Here is a 21,439-nt window from a genome sequence, read left to right as displayed (position 1 = left end):
GGCATTTGCATACAGAGTCACAGCTGCCTGAGAGCACTAAGAGAAGGGTGTATCCAGCATTGTCAAATCTTATAACTTTGAATGTGGTATTTGCTGTGTTTCTGCCCAGTTCCTAGAGGGAAGCTCAGCAACTGAAAGAGGCCAACACCTGCCGTGCTGGCAGTCTCCAGGCAAGGCATGATGCTGTTACGCAGTGGCACTTCTTGCCGTCTACTTGGGGGGTAGGAGCGACATTTTCCATATGAGAAAACAAAAAACTAAGCTTCTAATTAGGAGAATGATTTTCTAGTATACGGTCACAAGTCTAAAATCATGACAGAAATCCTTCTTAAAAGGTCAATGAAGTGAAGAAAAAGAGCGGGGGAGGGGGAGAGAAAAAGGGGCTTGGTTACCTAAACATGGCATTTAGGGTCACTTGGAGAGTTGTACAACTTCAAGCTCAGCTTCCAGGCTCTGTGCTAGAAAACACAACTTTCTTGGAGTGCTGTGGCACATCTGCCAGCCCTGTGCAACTGTTTCAGGTACTTCAAGATACCTAAAGCGTTTTAACACTCAAAAATAATCCCAGCATTCACAACATGCACTTTTTAGTAATGTTCATACTTGGGGGAGCACAGAAGGGAGCTTGAGGTTGGGAATGCGGGGTGTCATCTGGCAACAAGACCACGGCACAAGAAGCTGAAGGCACAGCCAAGCAGGCCAGGGAAATGCGTGGCAGGAGAGGCAGCTGCGATCTGGGGCCTCCATCTCTTCCCAGAGGCTGGCAGGAAGGAATAAGAGCTCCGTGCCCCATCGCCCTCCAGCCCTGGCAGAGCTGGGAGGGGACTGGGAGGGGTATTTTGGGGTGCTCAGCGTGGGTGGGAAGTCTGGAGGAGGAACCCGTAGGCAATGAGGCCGCGTTACTATCACTGCTTACAGAGCCGCGTGTTAGGGAGACCAGTTGAGCGCTCAAGATGATTAGCAAGGCTGGGTAGTAAATTCCTTTCATCGTTTTGGCTGTCATCCTAAGATACGAGCTCTAGATTTGCCACGGATTTGCTTGTTTTGGGCCAGGGAATTTCATTAAGTAATTCCCACACCATGTGATACACGAGGTCGCATTAAATGGTCCAACGACCATCTCTATTCTTCTGTTTTGATGATCCCTGTCTGAAAAACCACCATTGCAGAGCAAGGGAGAAAAAATAAAGCATTGGCGTTTCAGAAGTACAAAGAGCCCCATCTATTTTAACTGCGGGGATTTTTTATTTATTTATTTATTTTTAATTGAATAACAATTCCCGGGATCCATTGATCTTTATGTTAGTTAGAGCGTCCTACAAGGACAGAAACCACGATGGGGAGAGGGCGAGTAACGAGCGAGCAGCCTCGTGAATCCCTTCCCCTAAAGCTTTGTATTTGGGGAGAGACAGATGGTGGGAGCTGCGAGGAGGGAGAGGGAGGAGAAAACAACAAAAGTAGGGATCGAGGACAGCGAAACAGAAATAATAAAGCAGGTGAGGGAGAAGAGGCTGAAAACATACAGGTGGTACGAAGGTAATCCCATACAACCCCGCGTGCAGGGTGTGAAATGCTGCCCCGAGAGCAGCACAACTCTGGGCTGGTGGCTTGGGGGAACGATGAGGCTGAGGGAAATATGAGGGAGGGTGTTAAGGGCAGGGAGATATGGGGCCTGGCAGGGTGAGAGGCCGAGTGGGTAAGGCAGGAAAACAGCCCCGGGAGAGCCCCTCCTGCATGGCACGCAGAGCAGGTGCGTGTTATCTCACAGAGCAAACACCTCCCCTGTCCCTCTCTTCTGCCCACACCTGTGGGTTTAATAACCACCACATAATAAATAACTCGTGTTTGGGGAAACAGCCCCTGCTGGGCAGGCCACAGCTTTCTGCAGCCTCCCCCTGGCCTGCCCAGGAGAGCCCTGCCACGGCCCCTGGCCTGTGGGGCCGTCCCCTCGCCCCAACCCTGGCAGGGTTCCTCAGAGATTCACGGGTGGGCCCAGGGATCCCAGGCAAAATCCCATGGACACATCCAAGCGGGACGGGCTGCTGGGGAAGGGGAGAGGGGAGAGCCAGCCTCCTAAGGTAGGCAAAATGCTGTGGGGAAGCCCCAGAGCACACACAAAGGGAGTTCTTTTCCACTAGGGAAAGAAAAAGGTGTGGTAACGGTAGACATTGTACAAAAAATAATGACCGAAATAGTTCATAATTAAAAGTGATTTTAAAACCTCATGACCAACACCACCTGCAGTGAGCTCATTCTGGCCATATTTCACTCTCTAAATTTTCCTTTTATTTTTTTTTTCCTAAAGGACTCCCATTCTGGACATGCTGACTTTGAGGCTTCCTTCAAAGCTATCTTCTGTTCCTCGGGCTGACGCTTCTTACAACGTGTCCGCTCTATTTTTCCTCAGCCACCCCCGGTGACAGCCCCCTCAGCGCGGCGCTTTGTGCCGGGCGCGTTTGGCATCGCCGTGCTCTGCGCGCGGGATTTCCAGCGAGCAGCGGGTGCTGCAGGATGCTGCTCAGGAGCCTGCGGTCTTCAAAGGAAGCAATTTAGCGAGCAAGACTTCTAAAAAAGATAACACCAGTGGGGATCGAGCTGAACAGCCCGGGAGTAGCTAATGCATTTAAAGAGCCTTTCATCCCTCGGCTGGCAGAGAGAATTCAGCCTGGCTTGGTACTGACCAAAGCCACCGAGGTTAGGGTCTGGTAGCATCGCTTAAACTCTCTGTGGATGCTGTGTGCAGCTCACTCATGTGTACCGCATAAGGCACTGAGAAATCATTCAGAAGAAGAACATTTATCTCCATTTCACTACCGAATTGCTGCAGACAGCACAACGCCATCAGCTCGTTCTGCTGCAGGTGCCTTACCTAAGGAGTGGCGCTGAGAGCAAACGGGCCACTTAGGTGAAGTTATCTGAGGCTTACTGACAAGTACTGTGCACACACAAGTAATTTGTATTTTTATGGGTCCATTTTCCTCCCACTCCTACAACAGAGATGCTTTTTTCCTGAAGCACCGTCTGGTGCAGAAGCTGAAATAGCAGAAACCCGGGAGTGAGACGGTCCCAGAAGAGATGAGATGGGGTCTTTGAATAGGCACAACAGAAACTGGGAAGACAGATGGGGAGTGTGATAAAAAGGTGAGAAGGAAGAAATCAGTTATAATGTGATCAAATTGAAGGAAGCAGCTAAACTAACCAGCTAGGATAGATTCATCTTTTTTTTTTTTTTTTTCTTACATGTTTTATGTTAAAGGAGTAAATGCTAAGTGATTTTACCTGTTTTTAAAATGAAGAAAAAGACAGCAAAATGGTATTTTCCTTCAGGCTCGCGTGTCCTCCTTTAACTTATCAGTTGGAAACCAAACCACTGAAGCAGCACCATCCCTGCTGGTACACAGCCCCAGCAATGCCAGCTTGGTGCTTCAGTGCCTCTGTGGCCGAGAGATCCATGGTTTTACTGAGCTGAGACAGTCAGGATTAAAGGAGAGCAGCGACACGGCATCACTGTCTAACTCTGCCAGTAGGAATGAAATCCATCTATCCCAAACCTCACCTCTGTTGGAGGACGTGGTCCAGACCCCGTGCTTACTCCGGACTGAGCCCAGCAGTAATCAGGAGGATGAATTTTAAAGCTCTGGGCTGGCTGGACTTCAGCACGGGAGAGACAGGCTTCACTGTTTTCTCAAAGCAGTACTTGGACAATGGCATGAACCCTTTGACCTGCTTCACTTGGAGCTACCCTAGGAAATAAAGCATAATGCCCATCAAACCAGCTTGCTTTTTTGTTTCTGTTGCCCGTACTACTCAGCCCTGCACACCTCCCTGCTTTTTATGCCTTACAGAGCATGTCGCCTCATCCTACTTGATGCTTCTTGTTCCAGTGGCAATTTCCAGTACAAAAAATTCATCTGGAGACCCACGTCAGGCTCAGCCTGCGCGTCCCCACACAAAGCAACCTCCAATCTGGTGTGACACCACGCCCTGCTAAAAGCATGGTTTCACTTCTGATTTCCTGCTTTTTCCCCACATGCTTCCATTTAAGCATCTAATCAGGAGAAGGAAAATATTTTCTCCTGTGTCATCTGCATTTCACAACGCTGAAACCAGCCGTGCAGATAGCTGCCCCATGCGTAACACCAGAAGGCTGCTCTTAGGAGGAGCTCGCAATCCCGCTAGGCGAGGGGTTTGAGAGGCTAACCAGAACCCTGTGTGTATCATCTGTCGCCTCTTTGTAAGCCCTGCTTCCTTTCTTCCCGTCTGAATTCGGACTGGGGATAATGAACTTCCTGCATCGCGCCCCGAGGTACAAGGAAACTCTTTGTGCCCTGACCCCGGAGGAGCGTATCAGTAAGTGGTTCATGAGGCGGCTCTGGCGGGTCGTGTTAGAGTGACTTATTCTCCGAGTTCCAGCGGTTTGATTAAGTGGATCATGTGATAAGCACTTATAATGAACTTCTTCACATGCTGCCAGGGGAAACCCAGCAGACAAAATGCTTAATCCCATGGCATTGCTCTGCGCATAACAAACTGATTACAAAGATGGAAAAAGCATGCAATTCACTGGCTTCTCCTCCTGCTCAGGACAGCGCAACAGTGTTATACAATTTTCCTTCGGCTGCCCCAAATCGAAGTGTTCCTCGCTCCTAGATCCAGTTCAGACGGGTGCATTTTTCTGCCTGCAAGTCGCTGAGAACTGCGCCAGGCAGATTACAGCGAAGCGTAACCATTCGCAAAGCACACCTCGTCATGCCTCTGAGTGATTTTTTTCTCATTAAAGAAAACCAAATCCTCCCCCCCCAAAAAAATACAACAATACCAATCAACCAACCAAGAACTGACCATAAACTCATGAGCAACACAAACAAGTTTGATTTGTTTGAAAACTCAAAATCTAAGGCAGCCCGAATCGCTGCAGAGCGAACCTCATTGCACTGCCAACATGTAAATCAAGCCTTGTAGATCAGCTTTCCCATACATTACCAGCCATTCGGTTTCCCCAGGTCGTGCTATTTCTCAGTTAATGGCATTGCACAGGTGTAATCAAGGGGATAATGTGATACCAATCAGCTTTCATCAGCAAAATGCTTGTCTCCAGCTGTGATGGCACAGGACAAAAAGGGCCTTATCTTGATTTATTTTTCCAGCCAATTCATGCACCTATTAAGTGAGAAAAAAGTTATCTTTAAAAATATACTCTCTACGCAATCAGTAAGAATCAATAACTGCAAAATTATGATACTGCTATTAGGTTCAGTCATCAGAGATGACTTAATTGCAATTCTGTAAATCAAGAGAAAATCTGCTCTTTGTTCCCATTTGACAGGGAAGTCTCCTGGAAATGTTGGCGCGTTGTCCTTAATCACGTTTTGATATCTGGAGCTGAACTTACCTCCCCAAAACACTCTCTTCAATTCTACTTGCAAGTTTGGTGTCTCAGATTATATGCGGATGTTGAACGTGAAAGATTTTTCCCCACACTTCACTTAAAACAATCCAGGTAAGAATCATTTACTCTTAATTCTACTAAGTAGCTAGAAATTATGTTAACTTTTTGTAAAATTTATGTTAATAAAAATTATGTTAAATTTGTTTCCCCCAAGCTCCATGTGTCCAGTTTTAGAAAAATGAACTCATCAAATTCCACAAGAACTAACAGAGGCTTTTGCAGACGTGAGGCTTACTGAGGTTAGGTATTCCAAATAGAGAATCAGGCAGTGGTGTTTCATTTTTCAGTCTTCTAGCACTACATAACTCTATTACAAAGGTGTATCGGGAGACTTTAATTTCTAAATATTCAGCAGCTGAAGAGCATCAGTGAGTGCTAAGTACAATTTCTTTTAGCCTTACTAATCTTTACCACATCTTTTCCTCCTGTGTGACAAAGCAGATAAAGGTGCTTGTGGTTTAAAACTGTGGATGCTAACCTAGCCATGATCGAGCTGAAATTTTGGATTAGATCTTTTGGAGTATCATCGTGCTTTTTACTACTCTCATACATGTATGTATTAAATATGGCCTACAGATTTCCTGTGTAGGCCCATCTCCGGGGATCGAAAACCTGATGTACACAACTCATAAATAAAGCTAGCGAGACATGAGCAAGAAAAAGCATAGCATACTTCTGGGAATCACTCCAGGAAAATAAATGTGCAAGATGGCACATCACCCTACACAAAGCTGGCAGAGGTAAGGTAACATTTGGGTTTGATCATTACAGAAAATAAAATAATTCTGTTTTCATATACGTACGTGCTGGCCTTTCACTGCAACAAAAGGGCAGAGGTAAGACTGGAGTTTGAGTTGAAAGAAAGCAAACCTGCTGCTAACAGTTGTAGCTTGTTTAACTAAACTGGAGGGTGGAGTCTGAATTCGACCCCTGGCTTTCAGAAGGCCTGTGAGTTCTCTGGGGATGGCCACCATCATTTATTTCCCCTCTCTGTGCTTCACTATTCGTACAGCACATGCTCCCTTTTGAGGGGCCATCTGAATTCCAGGTATACCTTTCCCTCACCAATGGCAATGCATGATTTTACACAGAAGTAGTGTTAAAACACCGTAAAGAAACACAAGAGCAAGCAATCAGCTTGCTTTCCTATAATGGATTTGGATGAACATATCCTCCCATTTCCATCTGTGCTTTATTCTCTTTTTCTTGAGAGTAGGATATTACATTTATTGGCACCGACTTTCCCCAGAGCTTATTCTTTTGCTCCCCTTCTGCTCTGCTCTATTTTCCCAGCCTTTTTTACTCTTTTTTTTTTTTTTTTTTTTTTTTTTTTTTTTTTTAGCCTCCTTAATCCTTATTTTCCCATCACCCTGTGCACCATCTACCCTGGCTTTGTTTACTGTTATTATTTATGAGACATTCGAGCAACTGTATATGACAACAACATGATTACCCAGAATTATTTAAGGGATGAATTGGCAGAAGAGACATCCTGCAAGTATGCAGATTGGAGACAGATGTGTACCTGGGTTTTGCTTGGCTGTAATCTGGAAATGTACAGAATTCTTCGAGAGCAAATGTGATCTTTCCTTGCCAATTTTTATTTCTGTGTAGATTGGTCCATATTTTTGCTTTTAGGGATGAGGCTTTACTTCCATCTTAAAACTGCTTGCCTGGCAATGCATTGCAAATTTTACTTGGGTTCTTAAATATCTGCACTTGCTGTGCAGGCATAGCTTTAAAACAAGCTGTTTATTTGTAAGATTGAACATCCTTATGCTATCAGATATTGTTAGTTTAATTGCACAAGAAACCCGTGGAAAAGCTTTCATGCCTGAGAGTGAATGAAAAGTTACTTAGGATACAGCAACGAGAGCTCTAGGAGAGGTGTATATGCATATCTGCCAGAGCCAAACATTTCTTTGTGTGCTACAGCACATGTAAGCCTTGAGGCTGCTGGAGATTTTAATTTGGGCTATAGCACACGCAGTGCACCCTGTGTGCACAGAATTCCCAGGGGTGCGGGACTGTAACAAAAACGGAGGCTGGCTGGGATATGCACATACCCAGCACTAATCAATTACTAATAGGTAACGTTCTCCAAGATCCTCCTCCTGGCAGCTACCTGCAATACATTGCCGCGTACCCCACAGCAGTCATCAGTTCCCTCCATGGCAGGGTTTTGTGGTTGTGGTTGGAACATCACTTACGTTTCTTCCCTCCAAAAGCTGTTATACACTCTACGTGACATCCGTCAAGTTGGCAAGACAGGGCTTCAAGTACACGCTCTGTAGGTGTCTAAGATAAATAATTTCCTTGGTGAAATTCCCAACGCAGATGCTGCTGGCAGACTGCGATCCGATGCTTTACCTGGACTGTGACCTGCCTGACCTTAAAACAGACCTGCAGCGTGGAACACAATTAGGTAGGAAATACCAATTAATGTCTTAAAACACTTCCCATTCTGTAGTTAGCAAGGCAGTGGTTACACCCCAAGCGTGGAGAGATGACGCTGCCACCTGGAACGTGTGGACTGAGGGAAGAATATGGAAAGATGGATTTTCTGGTATGGGTGGAGCTCCGTAACCACTGTTGGCAGAAATCAGAGATGTCATTAAGTGCTCTGTAACCACTTGGAAGAGAGGGATCAGCCTCTCCTTTGCTCCTCTCCCTGGTGACAGCCATGGAGGTCATCCTAGCTGACAGAAGTCATTGAGAGCATAAAGCTCTTGCCAAGAAGGGGGCTTCCTGCAAGCTGGTGTGTCCAGGCACAGTTTCCAGTCTGAGGTAGGAGAACTGTCATATTTACCTTTCTTGGATCCTTCAAGAATCAGTGATGTGGGAGCAGCCACTGAGTACGGACTTCTGAACTCCTTTCAGCCTTTCAGGATTGCCTACTGCTCTAAAGCCAGAAGACGGTTTAAAATGTCACGTAGCAATTCCTTAAATGTATTCGAGATATTTCATAGCTCTAAGAGGAAAATCTCATTTCCTTCGCCACTTAAATTTGCCTCAAAGCGGCCTTCTTACCACTGATCAAGACCAAGTGACCAGCAGGACTTCCTATACTTAACAGCCATCCAGCATTCAGGAGAGGAGAGGAAACAACATTAAGTCCAGATATCAGACTGTTCCTTTGTTCTGTGGCTCCAAATGCAGACAAGTCCTTAAGGACCATCCTATTCAGGATATCTGGAAACTAGAACTCTTTTGGCAAGCGTAGATTAAAAAGATAATTTTGCTGAGTCCTACTGATTTTGCCAAGTAACCTGATAATTAGAAGGATTGGCAGGTAAGTACAAAAGGAAACACTGATGCCTGAAATGCAGAAATCATCTCCTTGTTGACCTGTGCTATGAAGATGTCAACTCAGGACAATTCTGTTTTGAGAAGATGCCTCCAAATATTTTTGATTTCCTGTCTGTGTTTCAAACAGGAGCATCTGCTGAAATCTTTGACCCAGCTATTTTGTAGACTATGCACAACACACACACACAAAAGACTTCATGCAAGTATCATAATTTAATTTCTTCCTGGAACAGACAGCAATGCCACGCTCACACAGTATTGACATGAAGCTGTATAAGAAGATAGCTAACAATCACAGTGGCTTTTCTGTTGCAAGTATTTGTCCACTGGAAACTGGTTTTAAGGTCTGACCTAACTAAAGAGGCCACCCAAAAGCTATCAGATGATAACTTTCTGTCGTGACTTATCTGGCGACAAGCTATAACCCATATCCCATGAGTTACTCATTTCCTGCAGGAAACTCATCTTTGCTCCTATCATCTAACAGAATTGCAACCACCTATTCTGAACTATTTGTCTGCTTTCTCGTGTTTCAGTCTGGCAAGCATATTTCCCCTGAACTGTCAGTATTTTTAGAGTAGAATGAGAGGTAAAGGTTGTGTGCTTTGAGAAACTCAAAGGGAAGTTTAATGCCCGATGCAAAAGCAAGTCTCCTCGTGACAGCGTGCAAACTGATGGGTTTCTGTAGCTGTCTCCATCAAGGAAAAAAAAAAAAAAAAAAAAAGAGAGAAATTGATTAGTATTTACAAAGTATTCAGCTAATCTTACCACTTGACTTGCAAGAAACTCAGTGACATGTTTTGGGTTTGTTTTTTAATCCTCAGGATTTGGATGTTCTTTCTCACAGGGTAAATCACATCATGACTATGTTTACACTCCGATGGAACGAGAAGTCCTTTGGACCAGATGTAAACATCCCATATTCTGCACCTCCTCTCCCCAGGCCCTATCTGCTCCAGATATATTGTGGCGGCAAGGACTGTCAGCAGAACACTTGTGAGCATTTCTGTGCTAGTGGGCTGAACCACCAAGCTCACTCAGGTGCTGTGAAGCTCTCCAGAAAAGGCTGTGTGCCCTCATCCGTGGTCAGTCCTGTATGCTTGCAGTACAAAATGCGAGTAAGTGTGATTTGTCAGCAAGGTTTCAGGTCAGGTCTACTTTTATTGGAGTGCAGATGAAGGTCTTAAGTGATTATGTAAATGGACTAATTATGTAAATCTAGGAGACATGACAATTAGAATTAAAGCTGTGAATGTAAACGTGGACCTTGTTATCTTGCACTTGGAGAGAGTGTTATTTTTCTGAACAATGTAGCACATGAAAACCTCAATTCCAGCACAAATCTTTACGAACAAATCAGGTTGATGGGCGGTAGGATAAAGGTTAAGCATAATTTGTTATTTACAGTTTTGAAATTCATATACAAATCCCTGTGTTCGGAGTGCTAAACTCTTATGCCCGATACATATGTTGTTTGTTTTACCAGATTACATGTGAATGAAAAGAACAGCTGTGACCTCTCCTTGTACTTTGAAAGGGCTCTGAGAAAAACAAACAAATCCTACTTAAGGGGGAAAAAAAAAAAATCTTAATTTATTCATTCTGCATGTGTAGGGACCTGCAGAATTAATCCTATGTCTTTATCACATTCAAAATTAATAGTAAAAAGGCAACTAAGGTAGAATTAGATCGCTGTTCATATTCAGTTCGGGGGTTATCTTTTAACACCTCAGTTATACCACCGTTGTCTCCTAACCTAAAACCAAACTGTTAATTGGTAAATTGGTACAATGCTCATATAAGCATCCACCCGGGCTGAAACTGTGACTTCAAGTAATCGCATTTCCTCTTTCTATAACCTTCAGTTGCCTGACACATGCTTTAAATTTCGTTTTCTCTTTGCATACATCATTTTCAAAATCCTTTGTTGGATGGGGTGTGGCTTTTTAAAGCGTAACGATTAAGCTGCTAAAAGTATGGAGCTTATTTCCATAAAGTCACTGATATTTCTGTATCTGCACGGCAGGCTCGTGTTGCTTTTATTGTACCAAATGATTTGGTACCAAAGCGCAATAGCTAAAGGTGTACAAAAACGGGGCACGCATAGCCCAGAGTTAAATGAGAACAAAGCCTTGCGTAGTCTCCAGCTGAAGTTGGTAAGTGAAGTAAATTGTGTAAGTTTTGCATGTGGCCAAAACACGACGATACATATATCTCACCATTAATTACTCACTGCCATTACTGATCATCATCCCTTCTCTGTGTCTCCTGGACTGCATGCTCTCCTTTTTAATCCCCCCAAAAATACCGCTCTGCAAATATAAGCATAAGTAATGAGAATACAGCAGCAACAACAGGCCTCTGAACTCGGCTGGAGCCGGAGGCTGCTTCCTCCCCATCAGGAAGGTCACGTTGATCACCGTGTCTTTCTGTGAGGCAGCTGCTCTCGGCTCCTGCTACGCCGTGCACTCGGGGTGGGACGCGGAAGGGAGGAAACACGGGCGCTGGGATGGGAGTCCAGCAACAGGAAACATCGTAGCTGATGTTCTGGTGGGGAGGCAGCTCAGGAAGGAAAACGCGACAACTGATTTGTGACTCACTGACATGGTGAATTTTTCTTGGCCTGTGGAAGCCTGATGAGCTCTGCCTTTTGGTCGCCTTCCACATACTCTCACTGCTGTCTAAGCTTTCCCATGTGTCAAAGGATCCAAGTGCTTCCCTTCCACAGCCTTCCCATTTGCCTGAGCTACCCCCGTGGTTAAAAGGCACAGGTACACGAACAATGTGCATTTTCAGTAGCAAATTCTGCAGCTCACCGAAAGCCAAAAATTAATACTTTGAAGCAATAGAGGAGATTGCTTTGGTGTCTACCGATTTTGTTAATTTTCATATGTACCCATATTTAAAAAAATTGAAAATACACGATGAATTATCTAAGCCTGTTACATAACCTCTCATTTTTTAAGATGGGTGTAAGGAAAAATTTGCTCATGCTTGCTGTATCACTGCCTGAAAAGAGGAAGGAACAGGCAAAGCAAGCAAGCAGTACATAGCTGCAGCTGGCTGTGCTCACGTAATCCAAACATTTAACAGCTCAGTGTTCCTAACAACAAATTGGTGATACTAATCTACCATGTATCGAGGAATATATTTGAATCCCAAAACTTGCCCAAGGAGTTAAGTTTGTGAAGGATACAGTACCTAAAACAAAATAGACAAGTAAAAGATGAACATTTTCTGAACTGTGCTGCCAATGAAGGAGAGGATAGGACAGGACAAGACAGGACAAAATACAGTAGAGGGAAGGAAATGACTGACCTACAGCATTCTGGACTTTAAACAAGCAGAGTAGCTTCCCTCAAAGAACACACTGAACTTTACGGGCTGCAACAAGGCACCAGGCCTGGTGAGATAGCCAAATGAGCTGAGCATGCCCCCTTAGGGGCCCCTAACGTCAGCAGGGACGTTAGCTTAACACCCAAAAGAGTGGTGAGAATTTATTCACCCAGCCGTGAGAAAGTGCACTAAATCCATCTGTGCCATTTTCCCCTGTGTTCCCCAAAGAGTTGCATAAACCCAACCCTTACTACGCGGTGAATATAATCCTCTCTTTAAAAAAAAAATAAAAAAATAAAATCTGAATCTGAAATACCATGTTAATTTACAGGATGATTAATAGTTCTGCTGACTGCTAGAAATCCGGTTAGAGCAGCTAGGGTAGGATGGCTTTATAGGAGCAGGATGAAGTTTATTTGCTTCTCTGCAACTGCGTGTCCTCAGCTGAACCCACCGATCCTTCGCTTTGCGAGGCTTGTAACTCATGCTGCAGTTGGATCAGCCTCCATTTCTATTTTTAGTGCAGATCTTGCTCCTTATTTAGTCCTGATTGCATAGCCAGAATTGCATTCTCAGCAGCTCAGTGAAAAGCCTGCCTGTTCCATTTTATAACTTTTCCAGACAAAAAGATGGGAAGCCCGTAGCTTTCCAAACAGTCTTATTTTAGGAGCTTGCAACACGATACGGTCCAAAACCCAAGGGCCACATGAATCCCTGCTGAAATACTACTGACTTCCCTGGATTTTTACACAGGATGAATTCGGCTGCTTGTAAGTTAATGAGGATGATTATTTGAAACAAAACAACAACGACAAAAACCAGCAACCTTCTTCGCCCTAAATACTTACAGGATATTTACTGAAACCCTAACATACATCTGGATCAAATTCTCTGGACAACATTTCATCCTCTTTAGATTCATAGTTTATAAATCTAACCCATGGAGGCAACTACTAGCCAAAAAAAGAAAGAAAGGAGGGAAAAAATGGAAAATGGTGGTTTTGAAGAATCTCTGAGCAGGGATGGCCACACAGAAGCAATTTTCTGCCCCTCTATTAAAAACATAAGGACATGCTCGAACAAAGTTTTCCCACTGTAGCAGGGACACAAAAGGCTGCTTTAGGTCTCTGTCTGCATCAGCTACAGTGCTTCACCTTCACTTGGAGAGTTTGCAAGTGCAAAGATCTCTTCCTAGACGTCATCCTAAACCCTTGCCCTCCCAACCTGTAACAAACTGCTAAGGAATTGCTATGCCAGTCAGGCAGCAATCGCTGAATTCAGCCACCTTTATCGTACGTGTAATGATCTCCAGCGCTCCTCTTGCAGTGGGGGAGACTGATGGAAATTTCCCCGTCTGCAGGCTGTTGCCTGGGCCGTTCATGCTACGCTGAGAACACAAAGGCAGATTCAAAAGAAAATTAACTGGAGGAGTAAAGGAATTAAAATCAGTGAAGGAAAAGATGGACTAATATATTCTTATTGTACATTCAGTAATTTAATTAGTGGACAAATCAGACAGCAAATACAAAGCAGAAGGGCCATAAAAGCTGTGCATGCAGCAGATCCGCATTTGCATATTGTGTGGTCCCCAAATACCCAACTCATTCCATGAAAATGGAAGGTACTCCAAATACACGGAGTCAGGCTCTGTATCCTGATTTAAATAACTCAGGGACTGAAAGAGAGAAGTTGAATGGTGCGAGAAGTACTCAAGATCACTATCTCCAAGGCAGGAGGTTAGAAACTAAAAGGATAGGAAGTTATCAGCTGAAAATAAAAGACCCAAGTACCTGAAAGACTGTTAATCCTTGCTGGCCCCAGGAACACTGTACCCTTGTACCCTAAGTGGAGACAATGGAAATTCGGATATTCAGGATATGCAGTGGCTGTGGTTTTCAACGTCATACATAAAGCTGAAACTCTAACGTATCTAGGGAAAAAAGCATTAAAAAATACTGGCACTGAGGTGACAACCCTAAAAACAGGCTAATGGAGTCATGATGCATGGTCCTCTAAATTAGGAACAATCATTTAAGCATGGCCATTCTGACACAAATGTATCTAAAACCAGCTTTATTTTCAAAGTGCTGTGAAGGTGCTGTGAAGGCCACTCAGATTTTTTACAGGTAACACTGAAAGAGACCAAACTGCCCATGAAGTCCTTCAAAAATGGTTAGAAATACAACATGGTCAGACTTCCTTCGCCTCCTTTCCAAGAGGCTCTTCTTGCTGATACCTGGCAGAGGTCCCCAAGAAGCTGATGCTGAACTGCAAGGGGCCAAGTCACAGTGTGCAAGTCTCTCTGTCCTTAAGAGAATCTGCCATGTTTCAGGACGGTTTGCAGAAATCTTCCACAGGGAAATTCCAAATCTGGGAATAAAACTTGTAGGAAACACCTTAAGAAAAGATTCGCTCTAGCAAGCCCTTGGCTTGGACATCCTTATGAAACGTCGTTGTCTGACACCACAGTATCTTCAAAAAAGATATCAATTTACCTGCAACTACACTCTGGGTATAATTTTTCCTAATAGAAGTGACTGCTGAAACCTTTTGGAAGAAAAGCTTGTCTAAGTGTACGGAGCTTTGTTTGTAATTCAACACCACGAAGAGTACCCTAGCAGATGATGAGAACTTTGTGTCCGATGTAGCAACTATTTCTGGGTTTTGTTAGCAATGCCCAGCTCTGTGTTTTGAGTTAGGAAATGTGCATAACATTAAAATAGAATTATTCAAGTGCCATTTCAAATCAAAATGAAGTAGGTCACTTTGAAGTCAGCTTTGATGGCCAGTTTTGTTGTCGATTTTTTTTATTTTTCATTTTTAAATGAGAGCATGAGTCTGTTCCCTCAGCGCCACTTAATCACTGGTAACTTTCATGAAGAGCAAACAAAAGGCCTCTTTTATTTATCCATTATGTTACTAAGAGGTGAGAACAGCTTGATGCAAATGAAAATCATTAAAGCATTCTGCGCTACCATTAACTGTCTGAGGATCTGTCCATGCAAACACAACGCGCAGCCCAGCCGAATTGCAGCCTCGTGACCTCCTGCATTGAAAATCTGAGCCCTGGGACTCTTCACCCCACAGCTGAAATACTCCGTGTGATATGCCTGAGCAAGCACCTCGTTTGGATAGGCACGGAAAGGGAGTGCAGCGGCAGATTCCCCTCAAACCATACTACACAGTTTGAGATTCCCCTCACCCTGACAGGGCAAGGGATACCAGCAGAGGTACCCGGTTTGTAGCAGCACTATCGGATGAAGAATAAGCAAAAATGTAATGGCCCAGATCAGGACCTGTGTGCAATTACAGCCAGAACTCCACGCAGGTAAGCACTCCCATTTCAGACAGCGTAAACGTACCACAGTGCAAAACTACAAGTGGTTTGTAGGATTAGAGGCCTACTTAGAAATAAAACCTACTGCCCTAATTCTTTATAGGTTTGTGCTTTGTGTGGCCGTTTATGCCCATGCAAACTGAGTACAGAACACGGATTTCTCCCCCTCCTTTGGGACACGTACCTTTGTTGCCTGCTCTCACATCACGGCACAGGGGTTAGGACAATGCATTATTCAGCAGCAGCTGGAGAGGAAACCGTGGATGGGATTTTAGGCATTCCACTGCTTGAAGGACTTCAAACCAGCCCCTCCCGTCTGGTAGGAGAGCACCCCCGTCAGCAGATGGTTGCATACCGAGTATCTCTCAGCTCCAGCTTGAGATTTTGCCAATCAGTGCTGGGGAACAGAAGACTTTGAGGCCAGAGACAGTAAGGATGCTTTAATCTCCTAGGCCTGCTTATATGTTTTCATTAAGCAGTGATTACACAGCTTGCATACATAGCAGTGAGTGGAGCAGAGCAGTACCAAGGAAGAAGTTTGACCCCAGACTGCTCGAATCAGTGCCCCCACAGGCTCAGGGCACAGCCTTTGGAGACCCTGCAGGCTCCCCAGCCCATCACAGGATATGGGTGAGATATGGTAAGGACCATTTCAAGGAACCCAGCGAGGAAATCGTGAATTCTGCTCTCACAGGACACTTAATGCCAAGCAATTCGGATTTTTTTTTTAACCTCTGAAGTAACAACGTTCTCATTTTATAGATAGTTGAAATTAAGTTAGCTAGAAATGTTTTGGTTTTATTAAGGACATGCTAATAATTGATGCTAACAGCAATACAATGCTTACAGAAATGCTGTGCCTCTAACATGCTTGTTCACCTCCTTTTCCATCACAACCTGAGAAGAAAAGAGAATATTTCCAGGTAGCAACTACTTCTGTGTTTTTTCCTTACCTGAGCAGAATCTACTTTTAAACAGAACCATTTAATTTTAAAAAAATTTAAAATGCTCATAGTTTCAAAGAGTGATAAAGCAGTTCTGAAGGAATTTGAAACGCATGGATGCTGCCGATTTCTTTTGCCTAAAAGAACCAGTTTTTGCATTACTCCAGTCAGAAAAAGACAGAATTAGGGAACTGCCTGGTAATCTGGTGCTGGAGCAATAGAGGGAAACTCAGGTTGCTGGCAGTGAAATCTTTATCAAAAGACAGATTTTAAAAATTGCTGCTAGAACATGGGATCTTTAAACAGGGTGGGTTTTTTGCCAATAACAACTAAGTCAAGGTGGAGGCTTTTTGGTAAGAAATCCAGTTTCCTTTTCTGAACAGACATAAAAAAAAAAAAAAAGCTTTCTGCTGATTTTAAGTGCTTTTGCATTGCAGTACAAAAATAGTATATATATATATTATTATTATTTTTTTTAACGGGTACCTAAAGATTCACCCAGAACAGCCACTGTAACTGCTATCTTCTGGCAATGATGAAGAAAAGCAATGAAGAGATGCAAGAAAGGTACCGTCTAATGAAAGACATACCCACTTCTCTCAAAGCTCAAGAGGTCTTGGCACTGACAGTTGTTTCCAATGTCTAAACCTAAGCCCTTATTTCAGAATGATCCAGGTTCGCAGACAAGACCAGGACATTTGATTTACTGACTGATTCTCTTCTGTTTCCTTTTAAAGATAAAGAATGTGTTTAAAGCTGAGTGTGAGAATGCGATCACTTCTTGGAAGGCTCCCTTCCCTCTCTGAACAATCTGATACCCTTTCATATTACAACATAACCATTTCCTATTTTTCCTTCTGTGTTAATACTTTCAATCAACAATTTTTCTTTGGAAAAAAAAAAAAAACAACACACATGGTCCTAATGAGAACAAATCACGTAATCATTAGAGGAAAAATACCAAGCAGGTCAAAAGCCTAAGTTCTGTCCCGAGAAACACAGCTACTCAAAATGCTATCTCCACAAAATGGCTTTAGAAGTAGTATAGGAAAGGAAGGTGACAGTGCAGTGGGTGGGGAGGCTGGGATATGGCACAGGAGGTATTATTTTCAGGATTTTGCTTAGTGTTGTTTAATCTTATTAGGCAAGCCATCAAGTTAATGCTTCTGAAGGAAAACAGCTATCGCTGCTTTTCTAACTGCAGCAGCTGCAAGACTCCTCAAGAAACACAGACCAGATTGTAACAGAATCAAGTCGCAGTCACTTAACTGCACAGCTTCCAGAGCGAATGGATCTGATTTCCCTACTTGTCCATGAGTCCATAACCAATACACATAATTATGGCATCTTGCCTCTCAAGAGTTCCTAATTTCCGCTACGGTATCACATTAGAGGAACAGAGCTACTCTGCAACTTTGTATTCTTCCTAATTTTGTATCTCGAACAGTATCTATCGCATGCTTTGAGATACAAAATGACCAATGTACTGGTAAGAAAGTTAATTTTATTTGCCAGACTCCAAAGTTGTTGAGGTAGGTCTGTCTGCTGCAGGGATCTGCGCTTGCACTGTGTCAACCTTCAGCAGATATTCCTGTAATCAGTGGACCATAACAATAATTAGATATACAGATCTCAAGCACACACAGAGAAGTATTTATACAGGGCATCTGTATGTAGAAAGACCAGGTTCTGGAAGAACTTCCAGTAATATCTTTCCGGGATTACCTGTAACCACTCTGTTTGCATTGCCTTTTCCCAGATGTGCCATTTACCCAGCAACATCTAATATACCTACAGTACTGTTAACTGTCATAACCAGTAGTATTTACATCTTTAAAATGGAAGCGTGCTTTGGTTTTGGAAAGAGAAGTGCAACTGTGTTAACTGATGGACATCACACCAAAAATAAAATGTCACTAGTTGCTGGCTAAATATCAGGTATCTACTAAACACTATCTACTAAATAGTTCCGTGGTGTTCTGTGGCCTTCTGCGTTTTAGGAAGATGCATCTGAACATGTGCACACCATTCTTTTCTCCTGCTCCTGATTATATCTTACCATTAAGATCCGCACTGGAGGAAGCAAACCCCTGAAAACATTGAAAAGCCCCATCAGAGTGAGTACAGAAAAAGAGTACTAAGTCAACATTTTCTAAACTAGGTTTTCAGTAGTTGCCACATTGTATTTGTTTGTTTGTTTTAACATCTAGATAAGAACACTACCTTTGAAATTCTAAACTTACTAAAGTCAACTTTAGGCCAAGCAAGTCTGAACGTGTTGGCCTTAAAGGACAATAGAACCTCAGGCAATATTTAGCTTACCGGAGAACAAATAACACTCTTCCCAAAAGCCACAACAAAATACAAGGTCCGAAGGAAATCTGTAGGTATTACACGCTCCAAGTTCAGGAAAGCACTCAGTGCTCTCACGAAACCTCCAAATCCCTCAGAATGCATTGGATAGATTACAGCGCTGAACGAGAGGCGATTATACGGCAAGCAAGGACTGTGTAAAAATTCTGAAGCTTAAATAAAACAGTGAATATTGTAGGGCTCAAGATAAAAACTGTAAAAACTGTCAGCAAATGAAAGACTTCTAGGAAAAAGGACATGCAGCAACGTATGTGTGTGTGTGGTGCCAAAGGAACTGTTATGAGGCCTTGTTTTCTTTGACGTCTTCATTAATCTCTGAGCAGCCACAATGTGGACAGCTTTGAGGACATGGAGATAGCTCAAAGTAATTTAGTGTGGCTCACATGCAGTCAGAGAACAGCAAGATGAAGTTAAGTTAAAGAGAAAGCAAGCTACTGCTATGGAAAAGACTGAGAAAAATATTCTGGAACATATTCTGGAATGTATTCAATAGGATGGAAATAACCCCAAGGCATAATATTTGTAAAGGATCTAAGGATAACAAGCAAGCAGAAACTACAAATAAATTTGTAACAGAATACCAACAAAAAGACTAATTTAGATTTAACTTGCATACTTGGAAGCACTGTATCCTGGAGCAGGAAGATAACACTTTCTCTCTCTATAGCTCTAGGGCAGACTGCAGAACGTTTTCTTTGTGAACAACCAGCTAAGCACTTCAAGCCTCTTGGTGAACCAAACATTAATACCCTCTGGCAACTCATTCTGCCCTACACATGGAGGTCATATGGATGCCTGAAACAAAATAAGAGACTCTGTATGGACATAAACCATAAATTCTTCATCCACGCTTTTTGTAGTCACACCTGGAATTCGCCAATGAGTTCTAGGCATTTTACCAAAAAGATCTCAGCAAACTGGATGGAATTCACATAAAAATAACAGAAATTCTTTGGGAGCTGCAAAGACTCAAAGGGAAATGTAACAAACCTCAGCAAGTGTAGCTTAAGGTAGGCAAGTAAGGAGTTCAAAATGCTATTTTTCTTAACATTCTGCTTGTTCTGGAAAATTATTTGAAAGAAACAAATACCAAGAAGGAAAATAATTATATGAGGTGATAAAAAGTTATATGTATATAATTAACTAGGAACAGAAAGATTCAGACAATACTGGAAATGTAAACTGAGTTCTAAAGTACAGGTAATTCTCCTAATGGAAAAAAAGAAAGAAGGTATCTGGAATTGCAGCATAAAGTCTGCACCCATGCGTTACAGGAACCAATACTGACAGAGACGGGCAAAGCATTTAATTGGTCCCTGCCAGCTCTAATTTAATCTTACAGCACTTTAAGTTTACTCTGATGGTGACTCTCCTATCTCTTCCTGGATAACAGATGGCTGTCATATTGGACCGAGGCTTCTTTCGCTTTGTCTGATGCATGAATGAGGAGTGCCTCCCTTAAGTCAGACTACATGGCTGAGAAAATACAGCATTTAAAACGAAATGGGTTTCGCCACTTCCCATCCAGCCCCATGTCTGTGATTCATTCACAAAAACACATTTCACATATTGAAACAACAAATATTCGAATCACCCTAAGTGCACGTATGTTTGCCTACAGAAGCCACAGTAGACTGACGGGACTTTTTGCAGTTACACTACTTGAAAATTTTCCATTATGAAATCTTTTTAATTACTCACGATTTGAAACATTTGGGCTAACTCTCTTCACATGGAGAGTATCAGCTAAATGTTTTGGCTATTTATCAGAGCAATATGAAAAATTGTTATGTTTGGTAATTTAAAAACAACTCCTACAACCATTTACCTCAGGTCTGTTGCATGGAATAGAAATTTCAGTTTGGGAGGGTTATGTACACACATACATATGTGTACAAATAAACGATACGTATTTTGAGTTAGTAAACCCCATCCAGTCACACACATTCCCTCCTGGAAAGGCGATGGAAGGATCAACCACATCCAGCCTCAACTGGTAGCTCTGTTGTAAAAATAAACCAGTGACTTTTATTTTTACAACAGAAGCTACTCAAACACTCAAATTTTTCCCCGCCACCCCACTATTTGCCAGTAACTCTTGCTGTCGAGCACACCATTCCCACAAACAGTATTAACGTTCAAATATTATATGCCATTACATACAATTTTCTCTTTTATGGCCATACCCAACTTTTAGTCATTAGACCTGAGCAGTAGACAGTGTTTTATTTTTTTTTTTAATCACTATGATTCAGCACTACCTCTCACAAAATCAGCTCTAGCACTACTCCTCAATTACCTAAGGCTTTATCAGTTCATCTTAATCAAATTTCACTTATGAACTTCTCATCATCACACACACAGTCAATAAACTGTACTTGTTTCTATACTGTTAGCTGTTCCTTAACAATAGGTGTGTTCTTGTTATACTAACCTGAACTCATTACAGAACCACATAAATACTTGTTCCTGACAACAAGTCATTCTCCTAGCACGGGAGGGAACCTCAACCCATCCTGAATACAGGATCCCGTCAGCAAAGAACAGATCAGGAATATCATCTTATCTCTGGAACCAAAACCAAGTGTTTACTGTCAATTTTCTTGTATGACACTTGTAACCCTAATGCTGTTAAATCAATAAGGCCACTTTTTAACTAAAAAAAAAAAAAAAAAAGCGTTATAGCTCTGC

At 42.8% G+C, this 21,439-nt stretch overlaps 1 long non-coding RNA gene across 2 annotated transcripts; it reads left to right on the top strand.

Annotated features, from left to right (window-relative positions):
* Positions 1 to 5,124: 5,124 nt before the first annotated feature.
* Positions 5,125 to 10,117, top strand: LOC311433909. 2 transcript variants are annotated; one of them, XR_014691047.1, is made up of 3 exons: positions 5,125 to 5,211; positions 5,327 to 5,500; positions 9,606 to 10,117. It is a non-coding gene; the product is annotated as an uncharacterized lncRNA (long non-coding RNA). The 2 variants fall into 2 exon arrangements; XR_014691048.1 differs by lacking the exon at positions 5,125 to 5,211 and adding an exon at positions 6,026 to 6,189 and having other exon boundaries at positions 5,221 to 5,500.
* Positions 10,118 to 21,439: the final 11,322 nt, after the last annotated feature.

The sequence above is a fragment of the Aythya ferina genome (assembly GCF_964211825.1).
Source record: "Aythya ferina genome assembly, chromosome: 3".
NCBI lineage: Eukaryota > Metazoa > Chordata > Aves > Anseriformes > Anatidae > Aythya > Aythya ferina.
This window is presented reverse-complemented; position numbering and strand designations above follow the sequence as displayed.